The sequence below is a fragment of the Bemisia tabaci genome, chromosome 2, assembly GCF_918797505.1.
Source record: "Bemisia tabaci chromosome 2, PGI_BMITA_v3".
NCBI classification, from domain to species: domain Eukaryota; kingdom Metazoa; phylum Arthropoda; class Insecta; order Hemiptera; family Aleyrodidae; genus Bemisia; species Bemisia tabaci.
In genome coordinates this window covers 5126824-5150674 of record NC_092794.1, presented here as the reverse complement: position 1 = coordinate 5150674, position 23851 = coordinate 5126824, and the positions used below count along the sequence as shown (strand labels likewise).

General features: G+C 40.5%; 1 protein-coding gene across 2 annotated transcripts in view; it reads left to right on the top strand.

Annotated features, from left to right (window-relative positions):
- The window catches only part of LOC109031813 (beta-1,4-glucuronyltransferase 1), a 255217-nt gene that overhangs the window by 162390 nt on the left and 68976 nt on the right, over window positions 1-23851 (top strand). Inside the window, exon 1 of one of the 2 annotated variants that reach the window (XM_019043583.2) lies at window positions 8162-8387. The exons of the other annotated variant lie outside the window; for it this stretch is intronic. The gene's annotated coding sequence lies outside the window, so the exon portion shown is untranslated. Of the gene's footprint in view, window positions 1-8161; window positions 8388-23851 lie in introns of those variants that run through there. 2 annotated transcript variants of the gene reach the window in all.

The following is a 23851-nucleotide window of genomic DNA, read 5'->3' as shown; positions in this document are numbered from 1 at the left end:
ACGTCGGCAGTTCGGCAGCCGTCGGGATTTGAGGTTGAAGTTGAGGGTTAACAAAATCGTTGAGAGGAACTAGACTGAGGAACGTTTGGATTTGGCACGTGGACCAACTCGGCTGACTGCGGAGTAGCGAGGAATTAGGAGTTAGGGTGTGCAGGGGGTAGGAGCGCACAGTGGATCGAGTCAATGGGAGAGCTCGGACATGAATTTTTTTACTAAATCTGCAAATTTAGATGTTTATTTTGTCAAATTTCAAATTTTGAGGGGCCACCTGTAGAAAATTTAACGAGAAAACCAATGGGCCTATTTTTAAGACCTCAAAGTTTTGTATAAACAGAGTTTTAAGCGTTTAAAGTTTCCAAATTTTGTCCATCTCTCCTATTAACGCGACCCACCGTGCGGGTATGGAAAAGAGGGGGCGCGGGAGAAAACCATTATGTTGTTAGTACGTCAACGAGACAGAAGATCCAACGCCCCCCCCCCCCCCCCCCGGGTTCGGGGCACGACTGAGTGCTGACGAGCACCCAACCATTGATTCCTCGGACTTGATTCACACTGGGTATATTTTGATCAAGAAAAATTTGGGATGAAATGAACGAATTACGCCAAAATCAGCCTTAACGCGTTTTACGTTGCCTTATTTTACGCTCAATTCTTATTATTTCAACAGAGCCTCAAAGAACCATAATGCCTTCCAATTTCCTATCATGTTTTTAATGTATCAAAACATGGACACCAAAAATTTCAAGTCAAAATTTTGATCGCATTTATGTTGAAATAATGATAAATGGAATGAAACTAGGCAACGTCTAAGTAATATAGTGAGACTGATTTGGTAAATCCGTCCTAATTTTGGGCACTCCTAGGCTATGGACTGCACGGCAGGGTAAGAATTCATGCGTTGCGAGACATATTTTCTCATCGACCTTTATTTAGAACAAGTTGAACTTTTTAAGAATTTCTAGAGACACCTCGATAGTTAGAGATCGTGGTTTAAAATCTTTTAACGAGAATCAGTAAATACTAACTTTCCGCTCGCGAGAAAAACCACAATCGTAGTAAATCATATCAGTTATTAAGGTGATTTCTTGGTTCTGCAGGAGACTAACATTTCTTTTTACGAAAATTCACATTTCATCCCAATGCATGGTACTATGAAGTAGCGAAATAGCAAGAAAAGTCCGCGTCAATTAGTTTCATCAGTCAAAACGCATGGAAGTAGTACCGTACACCCTTTGATTAAAAAATATCTCCTTTATTTCTTAACAGGTAGTTTGATTTTACGAGCTTGGGAACCACGAATTTTTCATCTTCAACCGGCTTGACGTGGCAATGGAGTTTAAGATTTAAGTATAGATTCCTATGTATAAAATTTCGCAAGAAACAGAATGGTGCCACTAGTGTTCTTTGAAATCAACTCCAAAGCTCAAAAAAACTATCGAGTTGAGGCCGTAATGGAGGGGATATCCCACGTATGTATCAAGACAAACTCTCTATGCAAAGATAGGGAGCAAATACATTAGCAGGTTTACCGTGTTTTCAATTGTGAAGTCCCCAAAGAAAGTGGCAACTCTGTTAATGTATTTACTCCCTATCTTTGCATGGAGAGTTGGTCTTGATGTAGAGGTGGACTCTCAGCATAGCGTGAGATATCCCCTCCATTACGGCCTCAACTTTGAGAGCTTTTTTGGAGCTTTGGAGTTGATTTCAGAAAAAAAACAGTGGCAACATCGTATTTCTCGCATAATTTTACTCAGGTATCAGCACTTAAATCGCAAATTCCTGACACATGCAAGAGCTTCATTTCTTTGCTGGATCGAAATTACTCCCCAGTTAGTAATGACTGCGCAATGAATGACGACAAATATTTGCGCGATTTGCTCAGTAAATCGGGTTCATTCCAATAACCATGAAAGCGAGAAGATCCATCAATCATCATTAGGAAAATATCGATACTGCTGCTACGTTTGCTGTCCGTCTAATGTGGATTACGAATAACTTGAATTGTCAGTGAGTTTGTCACCATGCTCTGTGATTAGGTAATTTCGCTGATTCTAAGGGAGTGTCGACACGATTTTCGGGGGGTCGAAGCCGATCGCTTTGTGATTAACATGTAATGAGTCTAGGGGAAAAAAGAGTGAAAGGAAACAAATTTACGTAGCGCACGGTAGAGTGCGTCAATAGCTTGGTGCAAGATCTTTCGGAGCTCTGATTGAATCACAAGTTCTGAGAATGATAAGTTCGTTTTATCATGTAGCGTGTTTCTAGCACGAGTCGTAGGCCGGAATCTTATGACACATCTTGAAATTGCCTTTAGTTTTCTTTCTTGACTTTATACTTTCTCGAGAATCCATTTCAATAATCGAAACTCTGATTTTATGGGAAACTTTAGAAAATTTAAATCTAAGAGAGATTCAAGGTGCGTCATCTCTGATTTTATAAGAAACTTTAGGAAATTCAAAGTTAAGAGAGATTCAAGGTGCGTCGTCTCTGATTTTTTTAAGAAACTTTAGAAAATTTAAAGCTAAAAGAGATTCAAGGTGCGTCATAAACTTCCATTCCCTGTAGTAGCACTGAATGCACCTAAATGTCAATATTTGCACTTTATGAAGCAAAGTGGGATGTTTCTTAGTGGTCACTGTCGACGCAGATATGTCGCAGTCAAATCGTCAAAAATGACTTAATTTTGATTCTTTCGTTAATTTTGGACGCAATAATTATTTGCTCACCTAGAAAAGGAGTTTCTGTAAAAATTGTAAATAATTTAGACCCAGCTCTTAACCGAAGTTCTACAGCATGTTCATTTTTAGCATGTCATGTTTTCCGAGGGCAAATACGCTATTTTTGAAATATTATTTTTTCTCTGACTTTTATTGGTGTCTGGCAGATTGGCTACAAATCTCCCGCTTAAATATATCTCATTGTCAGAGGAATTAATGCAAAACCCCATCCAGTGGGGCCAGATTATCGATATTTCCCCATTTGAAACTGTGATAGAGAATCGCTTATCAAGCTTTCGTTGCGATCACCTTGTTTATCGATCCTTTTCCATAAGTTCAAATGGCAGATCAATCGATATATCGCAACGTACGCCACGCCGCTGATCCTATCCGGTGAGAAGCCTCGGTCGCGACTAACTGTTAAGTTGACTTTTCGCCAAAAACGCATTGCTCACGCGTCTTTGCAATTTCAAGAGTTATGTCGCAAGACGTCAGGAATGGAGAAGACCCAAGGCATGCGAAAAATGACAAAAGTTGTTAGCTAATCGCCAGCAAGGACTCGCCTCAAGGCCCTATCTGAATGACCTGCTTCTATCTGCCAGAACAACAACGCGCAGACGAAGATAACGCCGATGATCTAGAAAATTACACACAGTCGTCATCAGCTCGAGACAGTATTACCGGCAGTCAGAAAAACCTGGATTTTTCAAAGGAAAAAAGAGAATTGAAAACCTGGACAAGTCAGGTTATTTCCTTGAAAGGTGCAAAAGTCAAGGCATAATTTTTGCAGACTTAGAATCGGAAAAAAGTGGAATTTCTACTCAATATTCAATGTTTAACTGTATTGCCGGGGTTGCCACAGTCAGGGAAAACCGGGAAATTTCAAAGAATTTTAAAAAGTCGGGAAAAACCGGGGAATGTCAAGGAAAATGACGAAAGTGCCAGGAAAAAATTGTTAAATCACCTTTATTTGCTTTCTAGAATGGGTTTGAGGTTTCAAACAACAAATTTTGCCTGAAAACTATTTTCAATTATGCCTTCTTAACCACCCGTCACATCTTCAATTGTCAGGGAATTTTGCCATTTGTCAGGGAAATCAAGGAATTTTATTTTCTGAATTCTGTGGCAACCCTGTATTGCTCGCATTGCACTGTATTTGCCATGATACGTTCTTGGCCTGATTAATTATAAATTAAATGTAAATCTGATCGATAAGCAGCGATATAGGTGTTGGCAAAAATTTTGAATGCCTTTTGCTTGACGCATACACTCGAGTTATTCATGAGGATGCTATTAACGCTTAGGTTTTGTTCTTTCGTAACGTGGAATTGAAGGCAAGCAATGGTTCAGCACCCTAACTCTCTTGAAATCGCTGTTTACTGTCAGTGGAATGAAATACACGCGGCTTCACTTACAGGAGTTTCAGCCACTCTAAAGGAAGTAGCTCCGAAGGAGCATTTGTTCTTCCTTAGCATTTTCGTTTATTATATCATCATACTGCTTAGGAGTTTAGAGTGGATATATTAAGATGTTAGGTAGCTCTTATCACAAATGAAGTAATAAACCTCCAGTCCATTCAGGTTCATAGTTACAAACGAGTGGTTTTTCTCTTCCTCCTCCACTTCTTCTTCTCCTTTTTAATAATGGATTTCTTTACTCTCTCTTTTCGATCCAAATGTAAAGCTGGAGTACACAGACGCAAAGTCGATTACATATCACTTTATTTATAACACTGTCGAAATGTAATGCGCGCGATATCTCTCTTGGGTACTTTCGAAAGGCGACGAAGGGACATGCCACGAAGCGCGGGACAATGGTTGTTGGTCACACATGGTATCTGGTCATTTCAGGTCGCGTATTTGGAGTATCGTTTAGCGCATTGTATGACGTAATTTTCAGCTTTACTGGTCCCAGCCCTTTCTTACGCTCTCGTCGTATGAAGCTGTCGCGAACGGGGACCTGCTCCTATTTTCGCGCACTGGTGACTCTCGCAAGTTGGCAAGACCGGGTTTCGTTCATTTATATTCGTGCGAAACAATCGATTTTTATCGAATCAGGCTGCCTCGCCTACTATCGATTATTTTCAATGGTTTTAAACGGAGAGAAAATTGTTTTTAACTTGCGAAGGATCGACATTGCTTCCGCGAGAATGCACGCGGTAATCCACAGCACTCTGCTACGTAACACTTACACTAACTGCATACATTTTCGTTGTGATCCACGTTCAATTTGCAATTTTGCGTTTGTTTTTTGTCACACACACACTGGAAAAAAAAACACATTGGATCTAGAGTCCAAACTCTTGAAAACATTAACAAGAAAAAATACTCTTGATTCAAGCAGATTTAAGCTTAAATCAAAAGGAAATCCGCTCAAATTAAGAGGCTGGATTATTGATTTAAGCTGAAATCCAATTGAATCAAGAGTATTTTTTCTTGTCGATGTTTTTAAGAGTCTGGACTCTAGATCCAATGTGTTTTTTTTTTCCAGTGCATGTACATCTATCACATTACTATTCAGGTATAAATGAACTGAGAATGTCTATACTCAGCATTTCTATAAAATCTAAGACTGAAGAATTTTAGATAACGGAACGCTATCTCAACTTAAAACAAGGCTAAGAACAAGGGAAGAATATACGAAGTTAGGTTCAGACCCAACATGCAACTATTTTAACTTCGCGGTGGGCGCGGTTGCATATAGTAAATTTTGCGGGCGAAATCTGAGATCTGTCAACGACATACGCGCGCTCGCGATAGTTCCGTTATAAAATTACTTTTGCTGCCCAGCAAAAATGCAGGATTGACGTTATCTCAACGACGACGTCAACTGAACAAACGGAGGAAAATCAAGGTGCCGTCGTAAAAGTCCCGTTGGATTGAGATGATTGGAAGTTTAAGTTTTTTTTAACATTCAAATTTTATTAACATCTACATGACAACCCCAAATAGATGCGGTGCAACAGTTACAAGCAGTCATAAGTCAGTCAAAGTGCGAACAAATCGGGATTTTGATGTAAACATTAACAGAAGAAAAATCCAACGAACTTACCTGGTAAAAATTGGCAGTAGAATCTGTGTTCCAAAATACCATAGACCTACGGCCGGCTGTAAGATTTCCAATAGCTTCTATAGCCGGCTACACAATTTCTTATAGCCTTTTATAGCCGATGGCGATTAAGCAACTCACAGCCAGGCGATAAAGTGTATGCTAAACCTCACTAATTACGGATGCTAGGACTTAGTGAGTTTTTGGACCACTGCTCTCTTTTTGGGCCGTAGTATCTTGATTTATTTTGCGAGGAAAGCTCCGTACTTTTGATGGATGCCTGCCATTCCGAAAATATTAGAGCGCCTTCAGTTTCGTATGATACTGTGCAATACCTCTGGTGTGAAATAGTTGCTTCAAGCGCCGTGGCACGCTGCGGCGCGGCAGGCGGGCAGCCAGCGCGGAACGCGCATTGGCGCCTACGAACCTAACAGGGATACTTCACGCGTGGCGCAATGCGTGAAGTATCTCTGTTAGGTTTGTAGGCGCCAGTGCGTCGCCGCTCCGCTTTGTGTTAGGCTCTAATATTTAATCTGGCGGAGTCAGCGTTATTCAACTCATGATTTTGAAATGTTTGCACACTCTGTATGGATTATTCTCATTTTAATTGATGAAAAAAAATATGTATTAAAGGAAAATATAACGTTTGTTTTATAAATATTAAGGTGGTTCCGTATCAAACTTAATGATTTCCAAAGCACACGAATTTCTACACAATTTCTTATAGCCTTTTATAATCGATGGCGAAAAAGCAACAGCCAGGCGATAAAGTGTAAAGCCCGGCTATAGGAACTATAGCCCGGCTGCATAATTTTTTATCGCTTCGTATAGCCCGGCCGTATAATTTTCTCCGCATTCTACAGCCAGCTATATGATTTTCTGTAGCCTTCTTTAGTCGGCTATAAGAATTCCTACAGTATTTTGAAACGCAGCTCTTATCGCCAATTTTTACCAGGGCCGCAGCAGCCAGAAACCTCGCTGAGCCGTTGGGCAGTTTGCTAAGCAGCCATCTTGGAAAACGGGTGAATCCAACAGAATTTTCCAGCGCTTTTCTTGAGCTTAACCCTTAGTGGGTAGTTTTTGTAGGGCAGTTGTCAACTGTGACAACGCATCTAACTTACAGCCCTCGCAATAGATTTATTACAGGTGCGATCAATATTTATCTTGTGCGTATGCAACCCGGCCCACCATGAAGTTAAAATAGCTGTATAGTGGGTTCAAACCCAACTTCGTTTAAAATTCTCCCATTATTTTACGGTCAGTACATTATTCAAATGCCGAGTTTGTCGTTCGGAAAGCATCTCAGCTTGTTAATAGTTCGTTGCAAATCCGTGCGACAGGAGCGCCAACTTAGCACTCGAGCAAAACACGTATTGCGAGAGCCGTGTGCAAATCGCATATTTCGCCCGCAAAATCTAGCATATGCAACCCGGCCCTCCGCGGAGTTCAAATAGTTGTATGTTGGGTCCGAACCCAACTTCGAATGTTCTTCCATTGTTTTACGCTCCACGTATTATTAAATGCCGCGTTCTTCCTTCGAAATTGATTGAAAATCAATGATGGATGAATAAAAATCGACCGATTTTATGTCCATTACGTAAGAAGGGTATTTTTTATGTTCATGCTAGGCTATTGCTTGGCAAGACAGCCGTAAGTGCTATGTTCTGCATGCTTTCGTGACCGTTCGCATACGCTTATGCAGAAATTTTAATTTTTCTCCGCGAAAAATCAGGATTTGGAAAAATTATGGAATCAGGTTTTAGCAGTCAAAAATCAGGATTTCCCAAAATGATAAAAACTAGACACCCTGTTTAACCACCTGGAATTTTTTTTATCGTCAGGAAATTTTGTTCAAATACACATATCAGGGTAATCACACTGGAAAAAAAACAGCCCACACGCCCACTTTCACGTTATTTCTTATCCGGCTTTCTAAATCACACACTTGGGGAAAAAAACACATTGGATCTAGAGTCAGACTCTTAAGAACATCGACAAGAAAAATACTCTTGATTCAATCATATTAAGCTTATATGAAGAACAAGCCTCTTAATTTGAGCGATTCCTTTGATTTAAGCTTAAATCTGATTAAATCAAGAGTCCTTTTTCTTGTCAATGTTTTCAGGAGTCTGGACTCGAGATCCATTGTGTTTTTTTTTTCCTGTGCAGAGAAATGTCAGAGAATTTCATTTTTTTAATTTTGTGGCAACCCCGACTTTGGTCCATTTTCTTCATTGCGAGCTTCATTTCCAGTTCCGATGTGGAGTCATCTGGAGACTCTCAATCAGTTTTTGACTCAATCCGGCGGCTGTGCACACGAACCAGTGCCAGAGCGCGGATCCGAACGGCGGCAGCGCAGCGCGGCCGGCGCCGCCTGGAGCCGCGAATCAGTTGATCCAACCAGTCGGCAGTCGCCTCGAAGTGGTCGGTCCGGTCGGATCTACCAGTTGTACACCCGCATTCCTTGTCCAATTCGTGTTGCTTGTAGCGTTCCTCTCCCGCGTGCTGTGATCCCGTTCCACCTTTCTCCCTTTATCATTTTTAAGTTCGCGTGTGTGTGTCTGTGCAAAATTTGGGATATACCTCTGTCGAAGCCAAGTGTGGAATATTTTCATCAAAACCGTAAGTTTAAGGATCAACATCCCTATTTTTATACTATGATTCGTCCGAAACAGAGTTGCACGGGTGAATTGAAAAACATGAAACATTGGAAACTTCCGTAAAATATTTCATGAAATTTCACAAAGTTGTGGAAAATATGAAAAACACGAAACACATTTTTAGGGACTGGAGATGCAACACATACTAAAAAACACCAAGAAGCAAACACTAGTCGTCTTTCATTTAATTTTGCATTTAATTTCACAAAATGGTTTTCAATGTTTTTCATATTTTCTGGAATTTTATGAAATTTGAAGATTTTATGTTTCATGAAAAATTGCAACCCTGGTCCGAGATGATGGACCGACAGGTCCAAAAACAACATTTGCCGAAGACTGGTTGTACCCTGAGGAGGGACTGGGGTAATGGGGCTAAAATTGGAAAAGCAAAATATTTTTCCTTGTGAGGTACTTGTACATTTTATTTTTTTAAGAAAAAAAAATCAACCTCCGAGATTTTCCTCCGTTTATTCAGCAATTTTTCAGCATACCCTGTAATGCTATTACAATCGTTTTGCCAGATTTTTTTGCATTACCAGCTTTTGTCTGGATTAAGCCGGTTAATTTTATGCATGCATGTCGATTGGAATCTTTAAATCCATTTTGAGTAGCATTTGGTTTTTGCATTTCAACAGAGTGCATTTATTTTTTCGCCGAAAAATAGCGCCGTTGCGCGTCACTTTGTCCGCGTAAATAAATATTCTCTTCGCATTTTAAGGAAGTTCCTCGTTTATAATGATTTTAAGAATAATCCCTCATCAGATTGTGTGTTTGAATATGAAAAATTTTAAGTTGTCTAAGGAGAAGCATTTATTCTGGAAATATGAGTGTGAAATTTGAAAATTTTCACCTTCACCCCGTAACTCTAATGTTTCGTTAGGATCTTTTGTTTTATTTTTTGTATTTAATAGTATATTCCTCAAAAAGCCGGAAGACAAAACTACTTCTCCTAGTGGCTTGATTATTTGCCTATTGAAGCTGGTTAAAATGAGTTCTTTTAATGCGTGAAAGTACACTCATAAAAAATTATGAAGGTCTAGTGTAGACAAACATTTATTCTGCCATACCTCCGGAGAGCAGTAATAGGTAAAATTACTAAAAAGAGGATTACACTGAGTTTTTGGAGGAATTAGGCCCAAAGTATCTGATCGGTGGGGATTGGAACGCTAAAAATCCTCGATGGGGATCCAGGAGAGATAACCCTAAAGGCGTATCACTCCTAGAAGCAGTTAATTTGGTTGGCGGGAATTTTATATCCCCCGGAAAACCGACAAATTTTCCCACTAATCCAGGCCACCAACCTGATCTAATAGACTTTTTTGTTTTTAAAAACATAAATCTTATTGACCACGTCTCATGTGATACCTTAATGTCTATGGAAAAAGGTCATGCAAAAATCATTCTGGAGATTTTTACTACTCCAATCCTTGATAATCGTCCCCCCTCAATTTGCTCTAAAAGAACAGATTGGAAAAATTTCAGGTTAGATCTAGAAAATTTAATTGACAACAGCGTTCCAGTCCTCACTCCAGAAGATATTGACAGGGAGTCGGAGCTGCTGGTGGAAAATATCAGATCCTGTGCAGCAGCCAATACACCTGTAGCTGTAAATAACATAAAACCTTACGCTATCCCAAAGGAACTTCTAAAGCTTATTCGTTTAAAAAGAAAAACCAAAAGAAAAGCAAATTTCACCCATTTTCCTGAAGACAATTCAAAATTTAACAGATTAAATGCAATAGTAAAGAAAAGAACACAAGAATTTTTAAATTACAAATTTAAAAAATTTATTAACTCCTTGTCTCCGTCAGCAGATAAAAACTACTCTTTATGGGCAGCCACAAAATATTTAAAAAGGCCAAAACAGTTAAAATTCCCAATCAGCAAACCTGACAATACATGGGCAAATACAGATGCTGAAAAAGCAGAGGTTTTAGCTGATCACTTTGAAGCCGCTTTTCAACCGCACGAAGACCTGGAAACACTATCTGACTCTGATGTTTCCACCGGCAGTTCTGACTCAGATTTGCAGAATGAAGGGGAAGTGTCCACATTGAAACCCCGAAAAATCAAAAAAATCCCACCAATAAAAATAAAAACCATATCTCCCTCAGAAATCATTAAAGAGATAAAAGGTAAAATTAAGGCAAACAAAGCACCTGGATTTGATAAAATCTCAGGACTGATTTTGAAGAACTTGCCTAACAGGGCAATAATGAAATTGGTCTCAATCTTTAATGCTGTCATTAGATGCAAATATATTCCCTCTCAATGGAAGATAGCGGAAATCTTCGTCCTCTTAAAACCAGACAAACCTCCTACAGAGGCTGCATCTTACAGGCCAATTTCGTTGTTGCCTGTTATCGGCAAACTCTTTGAAAAACTGTACATTAAGAGATTGAACGAGATAGTTGGCAAGCAAAATCTAATAATCGACGCCCAATTTGGTTTCCGAGCGAAACATTCTACAATTGATCAACTTCATAGAATAACTAAATTTATAGAAGACTCCCTGGAAAAGGGAGAATACTGTGTGGCGGTTTTTCTTGATGTAGCGCAGGCATTTGATCGCGTCTGGCACGAGCGCCTCATCGGAAAACTCTACAAAATGCTCCCATGTAACCATGTTGAACTCCTGTCTTCATTTTTATCAGGTAGACAATTTAGAGTGCGATATGAAAATACCACCTCAAGTTTCAGACCAATAAGGGCAGGAGTTCCGCAGGGTTCCTGTCTTTCCCCCCTTCTCTATTCCCTTTTCACCACAGACATCCCGCAGTCTGGGAGAGGGGGGAAACTGGGAGTTTATGCCGATGATACGCTTGTGCTAGCAGCGTCGAAAAGCTACAGGGAGGCACGTTTTAACGCTCAATCCCACCTAAACAGGATTAATAAATGGACAAACAAAGATAAGACCAAATTAAATGCGTCTAAATCGGTAGAAATTGTATTTACCAACAGGCCATTTACTCATATTCCTCTTCACTTAGGAAACTCTGAAATCCCTCGCGACACAGTCGCCCGATATCTCGGCCTCCACCTGGATTCCAGGCTCAAGTGGGGTGCACACATAAAGAAAAAAGTCGAGCAATTAAGACTTAAATTTCATGATATGCAGTGGCTGATTGGCCGCAAATCCAAGTTATCTCTAGAAACCAAACTGCTCCTCTACAAGTCAATGTTGAGGCCGGTTTGGAGTTATGGCTGCCAGTTGTGGGGCTGTGCAGCCAAGTCAAATTTAAAAAAGATAGAAGTCATACAAATGAAAATATTACGAAGCATTTCAAAAGCCAGATGGTATGAGAGGAACGCGGATATTCGCGCCGACCTCAACATTGATTCTGTAGAGGACTACATAACAAAAATGTACAACTCTTACGAAACTAGGCTGCATAGGCATCCCAACCCAGAAGCGCTTGCGCTTCTGGAAAAGGACCAATGCACCCGAAGATTAAAACGTCGCAAACCCCACGAGCTTGGAATTCAGGGGTTCTCAAAATTATCCTTCTTTTAAACTGACGGGCCTCCTTGTGCTCTTCGAACGCAATCAGGGGCTCTTGGGCATTTGACCGGGTTCGGTCACCCGCATTCCATGTCAAAGCAAAAAGACATTTTTACTTTGAAGCAAAATTGTTTTATTTTTCCCTCCTCATTTTTCAGAGGTTGTATTTCTCTCCATATAAAAATGTGTGTAACCTAGTATAAGTTTATCTTATAAGTTAAACCCAAGTTTTTTAAAGATGTATCTTACATCTAAAAACATTCTGTACATATTATAACTTTTGTACAAATAATAAAAAAAAAAAAAAAAATACCTCCGGAGAGCAGTAATAGGTAAAATTACTAAAAAGTACTATTCTTTATTTTCTTTATGAAGCTTAATAACGCTTAATTTAATGTTGCTCTGAAAACAGTACCATCATTGGGATTAAAACTTCATTGTCATTATCTCAGAGGATCCAAGACCCAAGATCTCCCTTTCATTGGAGTTTTTCACGTTTTTGAGGTTGTGGATGAACTTAGCGCTAAAAGTTATCAACTGAAGTGATTACCCACAATTTTTGCCGTATTGAAGTCGCGTGAGAGGAAAAAAGTCTCATTTTGACGGTTTACCCTTGGGACACCTTGTATTTTGTAATTTCCGGTCTGGAATCCAGCAGTCGGAAGAATTCACTCATTTCGACCTCAAGGAACTAGAAGAAGTTGTGAAGCTTAGTAGAGTGTCCCAAAGGGAGTGCAAGTTGAGCTGAGGCTTTGGGTCGATCCATGTTCCTGGAACTAACTCGACGGAAACTCGTAAAGCCGCAGGTCCGTGAGCTAGGCGCGGAACTTTTATCGGGAAGTCCGGATGTGCAGATAATAGCCCAACGGGCGACGCGCCACGGGTCAGCAAAGGGAACGTGAATCCCACCCACACTCGGGGGCCTGAGCCTGGAACCCCCCCCCCCCCCCCACTGAAAAAATTGCATGGCCCAAGTATGACGATTCTTGAATTGAGGGGCTTGGAGGACAATGCGCATAAGTGCAGTCAGGGTGACATGAAACGTAAGAAAGAAATGAAAGGTTGGAAATTTCAGTGAAATATTTCATGAAATTCCACGAGGCTATGAAATATTTCATATTTTCCAGGGGCTAGAGTATGCAACCTGCACTTAAATATACAAAAACAGAAGAAAGTCACAATTTTCACATTTTGCGAAACATGAAAAGGAACCGGTATTTTTCAATATATTTCATAAATTTCTGAAATATTTCACGTGAAATTTAAAGATTTTATTTTTCATGAAATTTTGCCACTCTGGGTGCAGTTTTTGCTGTTTCGATAAATACGTGTTTGAAGTTGCGAAATTAGGTACATGGATCATTTTGCGGAAAGAAAGTTTAGACTTTTTGATGCTTGAAAATTCGAATTTGGGAGTGAATTTTCTACAGAATATGCATTAAGAGTAGTATTACTTGAAACCATTAATATATCAATTTTTCAAAAACTGCACTTACGCGCCTTGTCCTCCAAGCCCCCAATCGGCTTCCAAGATTTGTTTTCTTTCCATCTCGATTCAGGCTGAATTTCTCTAGGAATTAGAAACATATTGCTGGCGATAAGCAAGGAAGTAGCTTAAAGTAAGCAGCATTGTTCTTGATCCTAAAGAACATATTTATTATTGGCGGCAAATTTGATATTTTCTTTCAGTGCCGAAGATCCTCACCTGGGAAAGTTCATATTGGAAGGAATTTGTTTTAGCGTGGGCATTTTTTACTTTATAATTATTCTGAAAAATTATTACACGCACAAATCATCTATGTAAAAAGGCGGGGAATTTTGATAATTTCGGTCAAGGAAAAGCTGGAAAGTCAGGGAAAGTTTCCCCAACAAGAGGTTGCAGTCGCTCTAACTTTTCAGGAAATTGTTTTCTGAACATTGGTTTAAAAATTCTATGTTTTTGTGACCGGGAAGTAACAGGTCAGGGGCATGGACTGGACCTCTATCAGATCCTGTGCGTGGCAATGCTCCTCAGGTTCCCTGCGTTGCTCTGCTGTTCATTAGCAGTGCCCTTGGCTCTCGAGGCGATGAGGTTGCAACCGAGTTGATTTTTTGTCGCTTTACGGAACCCTTGGCTCGGATAGGCGGGGACGTCCTCATCAATATTCAAACAACTCTACCGAACTTTTTTAAGTTCTCGGCCTATGACGCTGACGCGGCAAAAAGCCCCTGCGGATAGTCTTTTAATGTCACCGAAGAACTTGCCGTGACCTTCACAACTTTTTCAACCGCGATCTTGATCGTGAGTGCTCTTGTAGCTATAGATTTTCTATAGAATGAATCTTTACTGCGTTGTCGGTTGTCTCTCGATGAAATTGATGCAATGAGTCTATGTTGCAAACTTCAGCTAGTAAGTGATTCTTAATGTACAATGGTCATCCAAATAGTAAGTTTACCCCTCTCATATCTCCGGAACTAAAAGAGGTAAATCACATCGGTAAAAACAAGTCTCTTTCTTATATTCTCAGCTCTCCATTGATACCCCAGTTTTTTAAATTTGGACTACTGCCGCTCAGTGATCTGAATTCGCCGGGAGTTGTTCTCGTAAAAATCAATTTTCTCGGCAACCAGTGATTCAAATTTAAAAATCTGGGTATCAATGAAGAGCTGAGGATGTAAGGAAGAATCTTGTTTTTACCGATTTGATTCATCTTTTTCAGCTCCGAAAATATGAAAGGGGTAAACTTAGTTTTTGAATGACCCTCATATGATTGATTACCTCTGAAGACGGCATCAGGTGAATGAAATCCACAGATATATGTTTTGATAGGAAGCACCTTATTATTTTTATCACAATCCAACCCCTTGGCTAATCCAAACAAATCTATCGATAATGATGTTGTCAAACCAAATTCTACTAGATTACCACACTGGAAAAAAAAACACATTGGATCCAGAGTCCAGACTCTTAAAAACATCGACAAGAAAAAATACTCTTGATTCAATCAGATTGAAGCTTAATTAAGAACCAAGCCTCTCAATTTGAGCGGATTTCCTTTTGATTTAAGCTGAAACCTGATTGAATCAAGAGTCCTTTTTCTTGTCAATGTTTTTGAGAGTTTGGACTGTAGATCCAATGTGTTTTTTTTCTAGTGTAGTATTACTAACTCGGGAAAATCGCCTTTCCTCGTTAGATTTGTGCGCCGAGCTCGTCAATGGAAGCATCGCAGTCCGTAACGCTACCCTCGTTTCGTTACGTCGATGACGCAGCGACGCGCCGTGGACCTTTCAATCGAACGTTGCTCATCCGTCTATCGAGGTCATTAGGAATCGGTGTGAATAATGCCTCCTTTTGTCCGACCGAGAGCCTTGTTTTAGGGAGACAGGGTCCCGGGGCCGCGAGCACCCGATGTGGAACGAGTTCGGGGTTTCCAGTACGTATACGGAAATCGGGCGGTTCTTAATTTCCAGCGTAAGGAGCGGCGGTTTTTCACCGGCGTTTAGCAACGATGCCGGGTATTGTTCTTGCGCCGTGGACCGCGTGTGACCCAGCGTCGAGCCGTCTCCAGCGTGATCGTCAAAAATAAAAACCGTTGTTCAGTGACACTTGAAGAGCGCCGTCTACACGCTTAACTTGGAGCTTGGATCTTTGAGTTTCAGGAGCCATGTGGCTCACCAAGCTCGATTTTTAGGGGCCATGGAAGATTTTCTAGGGGCCAAATTGACTTTTTGCCTAAATATCACGGCGCATTCAGTGAAAGGTTAGACGGAAGATGTTTTAGTTACAGAACAAGTAGCTGTAATTTGGGAGAAATGTCGAATAATCACCGAACAGAAAAATTAGGATTTTTTCCTAGGGGAGGAGGGGAGGCGATTTTTAGAGGCCACATTGGCGCAGAGCCTTCATTTTTTAGTTGCCATGGCCGATTTCTTGGGCGAATTTTTCGCGTTGGCGCATTTGACTTTCGAATACTGGTGAGCAACGTACTCGATGGCGAATACCCAACGGAAACTCAACGGTGACTCAACGGTCTAAGCAAGCCGATAACTAAAGACCCAGCACAGTAAGAAAAGTCAGGCATTTGGACCGAGTTCATTAGAAAGGAACCAACCCACATTAAGTCAAAACTGAGAAAAAGAGGTTTGAGTTGTACTCCTGAATATAAGGCTCAATGTTGAAATTTAACTCTCACCTTTCTTTTCACAAATTGAGTAATTTCTGTTTTTTGACTTTCAGTTTTTGGCAGGAGAATAGACTACTAGTGAAACGCGGAAATATTCTTAACTCGATTTTTTCGAAAATGTAATATGGTTCCTTTCTGATAAACCAGGTCCTTTTTGTGTTACCTGGAAACCCTGGTAGTTAGGTAAGTTCGACGTTTTCCGGACGATGGAAATTACCAGCATTCCAACTTAAAACATTTTCAATCGTAAATTATATTTTCACCGGAAAACGTACAGAATTGCAAAATCTCTACAATCCTGTGATTCTAGGATCGCAAGCTCACGGTGTGCACTGTTCGGAAATGGTGTACACTGGGGTACGTGCAACGCCAAAAAAATATGACGTATCAACGACTTGAGCGCGCACCGTGGTATGCGCGCAATGCATGAAGTATCCTGCAGACTCGTAAGGCGCTACTATGCGTGGCGCCTGCAGCGTGCTTTGCGCGCAACGCATGAAGTTTCCTTCGGTCTTGTAAGGCGCCACTAACTGTGGCGCGCTGTGCGCGCCAACCCCTCGCCGGCCATACTGTGTTTGATGCGAATATTCAAATTAGCGACGTCAGCGATTTTCAACTTATGATTTTGATCACCCATAGTGACCTCTTGTTTTCTTGTGTCCCCTTCTTTTGAGCGCTTCTGGCTACCATATGCGCCCCTTTTTTTCTTTCTTCTTTCCTCTCTTTTCTTTCTATTTTTTCTTTCTTTCTTTTTCCCCTTGACCGGCCCACCGGTGTACTCAGGGGACTGGCCCACCGGGAGCTTTCCGATTTCCCGTAGGCCAGTCCGTCTCTAAAAAATGGGGTTGGTTTGTGTTTCACTTCCTATATTAACCAAAAGTAACACAAGAACACACTTGGTGACTGTAGGACTTTAGGTTACAGGCGACTGTAAATTAAATGTGCGGTCAATATTTTTGGTCACTTTTCTTTTGGTTGCACCAAATTCACCAAATATCTGGATTAAAAAGTTGCAACCTCGTGAAGAATCAGGCGCGAGCCAATCGCGAGTCGTAACCTCTGAGTGACATAAACAAACAAAAGCACATGTTCAGCAGGACACTTTCTTCTTCTCCTGATATTCAGAGTAACCTGCAGTTAAGGTCTATTCAACCAAAAATTTCGTCGATCCAAAGTCCTTTTGGTCGATCCAAAGTCCTTTTGGTCGATCCAAAGTCCTTTTGATCGATCCAAAGTCCTATTGGTCGATCCAAAGTCCTTTTGGTCGATCTAAAGTCCTTTTGGTCGATCTAGCCGAAAAAAAGGTAACTCAAAGTTAAATTTGGCCCTCGCTATCGATTCTTTAAAAACAGTAAAAGCTATAATTTAATTTTGAACTTTTTATCAAGAAAACTTATGCCTCCACAATGTGTTTTCGTCAAAACATGTGTGTTATCGTCGAAATATGTGTATTGTATTTTCGTCGAAACATGTGTGTTTTTGTCAAAACATGTTTGTTTTCGTTGTTTATGTGGTTTCGCTGACGACAACTTATAGTGGGAGCGTGAGTTTTTTAATATAAATGTACAAAATTAAACTCAAATTTACCCGAAGAATCCATAAACGGAGAAATTTTAAATGTGAACAAGGAATCAATATTTGAAGAGTGGGAATTTTAAACCATGAACTGTTAAGGACCGTTTGATGTTGCAAAGATTGTGTATGAAGTTCCTCACTGTGAAAGAACCCAAACGCTCTCGCTCTGCGGGTTTGGTGGACAATTTCCTTTACATTTTCCCCTTATCTTCAATAAGAAAATTGTTATTTTTAAGCCATCAAATTCCCGGTTGATGATAACAACAGTTACATAATCGTAGCAACATACAACTTCATGATACAACAAATCAAAACTTCCTTCGGAGGTAAAATTCGCCGGTTGAGTCTTCTTTGACTATGATGTCATTGTTCGAGCTTTCATTGAGTCTTCAGATGATTTTTCGCGATCGAAAATTGTTTTTTTCGGGGGGAATTTGGATGTGGCTCGGGAGAACGGTAATGAAGCCGAATTGTAAATTTTTCTGAGCAACGCACAACTCGCGAGCGTTGTGTGCTTATGTCACCCGAAGGAAGTCCGTTCCACAAAGTGAGCAGTGCTTGACATGTCGTTGCTCCTCTGACGTAAGGGCGTATCTCGATTTTATCATGAGCCCTATTTTCTATATAACTCCACGCTCTCCAGGGCTCACGTTGAAATTGAGCTACGCCATTGCGTCAAAGAAGCGACGATGTAAGGAGGAAACCAGCAACCAGCTTCTTCACCGAACACGTGGCCACCCACCGGAAAATGCCCGCAATTCAAATCAAGTTTCAAAACCAACGAAAATCATGGAGCTTTTTTCCTGTGACGTCTGTCACTGAGAATGTAATTAGTGACGAGCTACGGCAACACTTTTAACAAAGCAGGTAGCTGAGGTGTCTTCCTCGTAGATGTGTGACAATTTTGAATTGCCTCTTTTACAACAGTATCGTAAAAATTCAAAAAAAGAAGCAAAAACGTGACTGAAAATGGCATGAGTTTTCCGCGCACTCTGACACATTTATATTTACGAGTATAATAATCAACTAAAGAGTTGTAGCATCTGCCATATCATGGAACCATACTTTTGGTAAATGCCACCAGGAGCCTGTATATTCTCAGTCCCACCCAACTATACAACGTCAAAAATCAATGGAGGAGACTTTATTGGACTTAACATAATTTTATCCCCTTCAATGTAATGTCTCGTATAAATCAAGTACATCGTTGCTGTTTGCGAGGTTCTGCACTTCCTTCTTTGCTATACTATTTAAAAAAAATACCAATCGACTTGCTCACAAGAAAAATTTACGAAACTTCCCTCTCCGAGTGGAGCATATTACGTGAACATTTCAAACAGTAAGCTTGGTTTGTTTCCCAGTGAATAAATAATTTATTTATTTATTTATTTTATTTTTTTTTTGTTGAATATTTATTAGCACGTCTTTAGAAATACAAATTTAGCACTTTTAGCTGAAGAATATGAAACATATATATCATAGAGATAGCTAACTACTAATGATAAATGAGTGAAAGGTGAAGAAGATGAGAACATGAGAAGAACTTAATGTAATCTTAAAAGTATAGCTAACTATCTACAAAGGCAATTGTCTTACTTAAAATTAGACCAATACTTAAGATTAGACATGATTAGTACTGTACATACAAAAGAAAAGTTAAATTAAACCGTGTACATACAGAAAACGTCTTTTAATTCGCCCGTGAGAGTTACTATTCCTTATCGTGAATAAATAAAATAGTATCGGAAAATTTGAAAACCTTTTTCGGAAGTACGTTTTAGGATATTTTTCAATGGAAATACATATAGTGTTGTTTAGGTCTACCATCGATGAACGTTTTACCTTTCTACCCACAATATAACAATTTTTACGGAAACAATTCTGCGCGTGCATTAGAAACTCTGATCGCTTCCGGTGGATCTCAATATTCAAAATTTTCTATGCGGGTAGTAGGTAGTTTTAGCCAATAATCTGAACCCCACTCCGTTCCCTGCCCCCTGTTTACCCGGGGGGGGGGGGGGGGGTTGTAGACCCCATCGTTCCGAGCGGAAATTTTGACACGTTTGCTGATGAGATTTATGCGATAATTGACATTTATGGCCTGAGAATTTCGTATTCATGTCACGGAAACCGGGTTGGAATTAGGATGTAACTGATAACAATTGCACGGTGGTTCCCGCAACGTGTCGTGACGAATGCATCGCAAAATCGCCCCTCAGTGTTAAATTACTATCTTAAACGATGAAATAAATATTCAACAGGCGATTTTGACGCACGATGTGACAGTCGAAGAGCTTCTGGGCGGTTGTCAAATTAAATACATGTTCATATCCTCCGACCAAAGTGGTTTTTCAAGAGTAATAAGAGAATTCATTCGGACCAAAACGCAAATTTCTCACGCAGATTGTGAAGTTATGAGTGCATTTCAGACTTTGCCGATGCGCTCATCGTGATTTTTGAGGCATTATCTATAAGAAACAACTCTTATTTTTGCTCTAGCAAAGTTTGCAACAGGCCCATTAGATTTAAGCTTAAATCAAGAACCAAGCCTCTTAATTTGAGCGGATTTCCTTTTGATTTAAGCTTAAATCTGATTGAATCAAGAGTCCGTTTTCTTGTCAATGTTTTCAAGAGTCTGGACTCTAGATCCAATGTGGTTTTTTTCCAGTGTATTTTCCAATGGAAATACACTTAGTGTTGTTTAGGTCTACCATCGATGAACGTTTTACCTTTCTACCCACAATATAACAATTTTTACGGAAACAATTCTGCGCGTGCATTAGAAACTCTGATCGCTTCCGGTGGATCTCAATATTCAAAATTTTCTATGCGGGTAGTAGGTAGTTTTAGCCAATAATCTGAACCCCACTCCGTTCCCTGCCCCCTGTTTACCCGGGGGGGGGGGGGGGGTTGTAGACCCCATCGTTCCGAGCGGAAATTTTGACACGTTTGCTGATGAGATTTATGCGATAATTGACATTTATGGCCTGAGAATTTCGTATTCATGTCACGGAAACCGGGTTGGAATTAGGATGTAACTGATAACAATTGCACGGTGGTTCCCGCAACGTGTCGTGACGAATGCATCGCAAAATCGCCCCTCAGTGTTAAATTACTATCTTAAACGATGAAATAAATATTCAACAGGCGATTTTGACGCACGATGTGACAGTCGAAGAGCTTCTGGGCGGTTGTCAAATTAAATACATGTTCATATCCTCCGCAAAGAAAATTGGTTTTTTTTTGGTTTGCATTTTAAATGTTAACAATGATGAAGCGTCAGATAAAATCAATCAGTAGCTCATTTTGGCCATGAGTTCAAGTATTCACCATTCCTCAGGCGATATGGGATAAGATAAAAAAAAACCCGGTCTGTCAACTCTCTTTGGATATAATTTTTCCTTTTAATATACTACGGAACATTGCTAAATATTACACAAGATAATAATAAGCAGGAATAAATCAACAAAATTCTGATCGTTCTCCAATTCAAATCGTCGTGCGGTTCAATGCGACGTTATTCGAAATAGCAAATCGGCAGTGGCGTGGCGTGCTTTGCAATGTATCGATTGACCTGTCATTTAAACACATTGAAAAGCATCGATAACAGAGGTTCGAGCGAACACCTTAATAATCGATTCTTCACCACAGCTTCAAATGGGGGCGTGTCGATAATCGATCATTCACGCCTCGCCGCCGCGAATCGGCAACGTTGCGCGTCGATTCCAAGTTTGATGGGAACTTGGAATTTCCTCGCTCTGCGCCACACTTCTCCATCCGTGGTCATGCTATGGTGGTATATTATCCGGAGGAATATTTTGGCAGGATTCCCTGCACGTAGCTGCATATGTCGTCACAGAATCGATGTGCCTGGGAAGGTCACCGATTTGGCCACCGAGAGTGTTCACATCGATTCTGCTCTGAAGGATCGCTCAGAGAACCCTCCGTCGCGTCCGGCGCCCGGAAATACCATCGCAGGAGGCATGATAACCCGAGATTTATTTGTGTAATTTTCAATCGTCTTTCTTGAAAATAATTTAACTTTATTCGGGCTTAATGGTCGAGTATTAAATGGATCACATATAGCAAAAAAAAAAAAGAACCAGCGCAATTACAGTGTTGTTAAAATGTCGCGTTTTCATAATTATCTAAAAGAATTCCCAGTGGCAAATAGTTTTTGCGTCCCTACGTCCCACCAAAAATGTGTTAAGTTTCAAAGAGGAATATTTTTTTAAATTTTAATACTGCACATACGTTAGGTAGTTTTAAAAGAAAAAAGGAAATTGCACGATTTTGAAAACACTGTAATCAGGTGCGCTAAATGCGATCCAAATATGATAACGCCGGTAATGCGTTAAAAAATGCCTGCTTTTTCTCCCATTCAAATCGATTTCAAAAATTCATGGACTAAAAGCCCGGATACACCTCCTTGCTAGACGCGCGTCTAGACGCGTAAATTAGGATCCGATTCTCCTCCAGCAAGTCGCAGCCTGATTGGTTACGGAGACTGCCGAACACGACCGAAGGCCTACTTGCCGCTCAAGACTCGCGTCTAGCTCGCAGGTGTATCTGCCCCTTTAAATATTGCCGGATTCCCTCCGATGAAATTAATATTCGTCCTTAATCCTTAAATTGAAAATCCCTTAACTTTTAGAATAGATTCTCTAAGTCGCGCGTGACGAAACAACGGCACTTTAAGCACAAACTTGAAACGAGTGTCTTGCTATTTCAATTTTAGTATATTAATAACTAAAATCTATAAGTGTCAAAAAAAAGAAGACTCCATCAAACGCGTTACTAACCCATTTCATGACGGAGACCTTTAATAATTGAGGAGTGTGGAACTATCCGATGGTTGACGAAATATCGGTGGACGCGACGGAGCAGCTCGGAATGCGGACCACGTTCTACTCCGACCCCGGGACTCCTTCCGCTTCCGAATGCGGCCGTCGCGCCTAACGAAAGTGCCAACTGCGACAGCTTTTGACTAATTAATTAGGGAAAGTTCCATTCAAAAGTTTCGGCAGACAGGCCCGAGCACCATAGGCACCATGCAGGCTCTGATCGGAGCGCACTTTTGTGTTCTGCCTCTCTCCAACTCGATTCTATATCTCCTTCCTCGGGTTTTCTCGATGTCATCGATTCGATTCGTTTTGAAAGAGGGATCTCACTGGTAAAAAAAACCTCTTGGTTCAAGAGTGCAGTTTCTTGTCGCCGGATTTAAGAGTCAAGACTCTTGTTTCAATGCAAAATCCGCTTGAATCAATGCGAAATCCGTTTGAAACAAGAGTTCAAGATTTAAATCCGGCGACAAGAAACTGCACTCTTAAGTCAATGCAATGCGGCATTGGTCCAAGAGGTTTTTTTTACTAGTGCTAGCCGTTAACGTGTGCTCTGATTAGAATATTTGTGTTCTTGTTTTACTTATGGTTAATATAAGAAGTGAAATACAAACCAACACAAATTTTGTGTTGATTTTGTTACAGATTGCAGTGAATTTAGCGCAGAAAACAATGGGAAGACTGGGAAAATGCATTCCTCCGATTGCGACGTTGGTATTCGCCATTCGTTTTTCATTAGATTTCCTCAAAAAAAACTACTCCTTTCGACACTGTCAACTGAAGGCATGGGTTATTTAGGGTTATTTTGTGTTTTACTTCGCATATTAACCAAACTTTTGTGTTGAAATTTCTCTCTGTGTGTCCGTCCGCGGTCAAAGGTACCCGACTACTGGTGACGTGCCGGGCTTTGCGCTATATCGATTGATCTGCCATATGAACCCATGGAAAAGGGTCGATAAACAAGGTGTTCGCGACAAACACCTTACTAATAATCGATTCTTTACCGTAGCTTCAAATGGGGAAATATCGATAATCGATCATTCACGCCTCACCAATTTGCAACAACCGAGCCAAAGCGCTAAAATTGAGGTTGTCATACTTTCACGCCACAGAGACTATTACGCCCTAATTAAGTACGGGCTTTGACGCACGTATTAAGTTTTGAATTTACGCGTCAAGAAACATTAAATGGACGTATCTCTGCGAAACGAAACCAGAGATAGGTGGGAAAGAAGGGGTGTGCTCGTTAGTCTTCGAGCAGTGAAAATGAATGGGAATGATAAAGCGCCAGTGACGTCAGCGGACGAGTCTTGTGAAGTCATGATCCCTGTCCACAATCCTCTTG